The sequence below is a fragment of the Marmota marmota genome, unplaced genomic scaffold, assembly GCF_001458135.2.
Source record: "Marmota marmota marmota unplaced genomic scaffold, marMar, whole genome shotgun sequence".
Lineage (NCBI taxonomy): Eukaryota > Metazoa > Chordata > Mammalia > Rodentia > Sciuridae > Marmota > Marmota marmota.
This window is the reverse complement of record NW_026000079.1, coordinates 1,074,030-1,075,753: the sequence shown is the minus strand read 5'-3', so window position 1 is coordinate 1,075,753 and position 1,724 is coordinate 1,074,030.

Genomic DNA, 1,724 nt, shown 5'->3' with positions numbered 1-1,724 from the left:
GGGGGGGGGGGGGGGGGGGATTTAGACATGGAACAGAGGATCTCTTCTTAGGGCTTAACAGGATTGGAGTTTTCTCCAAGAGAAGACAAGAGAAAATGTGATTAATTGCTGACTCTTTCTAAACCTTGAATGGGGAGGAGGCAGCACGTACACATATCTGTCTGCACCTTAATAGTACTTGGAACGGTTTTATTTGAGATGAACAAAGATTTTTGCTTGTTATTTTCACCAATGAGTCCCAGGGGCCTGGCACTCAATAGACGTACAACAAATGATGGCAATAGAATAAATGAACAGCATCGTTTTTTAATGTGTGTGTTTTCCCTCAGAGTGTCGATGACAAAAAGTCGGGAACCTTGTCTGTGTGGTCACTGATGGCACCCTAGGTATTGAGACTATTTATTGAATTAATGCACCATGGGAGAGCTGGCTGCAATGGGGCCGCCTGTAATCCCAGCAGCTTGGGAGGCTGAGGAAGGAGGATTGCAAATTCAAGGCCAGCTTAGGCAATTTAGCAAGATCCTATCTCAAAATAAAGTCTAGGTTTGTAGCTCAGTGGTAGAGCACCTCTGGGTTGAATCCCCTGTACCAAAAATGAATGAATAAATAAATAACCATGGGCACAAAAGAGGGGACACTGATTGCTGGTTCTCAACTGATAGGGGTGGGGTAGGGAGGGGAGTTTGGAATGAGCCCCAGCGAGTCAGACTTGTAGGTAAAGGGGGGACAATCACTATTGAAGGAAGCAGGGCACAGTGGCACATGCCTGTAATCCCAGTGACTCGGGAGGCGGGAGGACCACCAGTTCAAGGCCATCCTGAGCAACTTAGCAAGACCCTATCTTAAAATTAATAAATAAATAAATAAATGAAAAGGATTGGTGATACAGCTCAGTGGGAGAGTACTCTGGGTTTATCCCCAGGACATCATCATCATCATCATCATCATCATCATCATCATCATCATCATAGAAAATGTTGAAGCAAAGCCTTCCACATGGAACAGAGGATGTCAGTACAAGACTGGTTTTTGCTGTCACTAATGAAACATGAGACAATGTGCAAGAGGACGGGGAAGGAATGGGAGAGGTGGCCGTGGGGATGTGGGGACTGCTCCTGGGTGGGTTGGGGCAGGGGAGATTCCTGGGTGTTTAGGGTTGCGTGCAACCAGGATTACACAACCTGGCCTCTGGGGTTTCCTCTCTGATGATGACGCTTTATTCTCAACTAGAATTTGTTAGGCGCTCAGGTCTGGAGGACGTGATGGTGTGTCTGGAGCAACCTCCCCACATTCCAGAGGAGCTTAGTGAGGGAAAGTGAGTTGACCGAAGACACCTGGAGAATTAGTCGCCACTCCACAGCACTTTCTAATATGCCAAGTTGCCTTAAGACTTTAAAGAAGCTGGGCGTGGTGTTGCACACCTGTAATCCCAGCTTCTCTGGAGGCTGAGGCAGGAGGATGGGCAACTGAGTGAGACCCTGTCTCAAAAAAAAAAAAGGGCTAGGGATGTAGCTCAGTGGTAGAGAGCCCTGGTACTGGGGGTGGGGGGAGTCCTCTTTTGCCTAACCTCAATTAAATTGGGAGCGCTTCTGTCTCACTTTAGGAACTTCGGCTGGAAATGGGGTGTGTTTATGCAAAGGTGAGAGGTTTCCAGGGAAGTCTGTTCCCTGGAGGAAGCAGAGGGAATTCTATAGCTTGCTCTGGTGTCTGTTGGATCTGGTGGT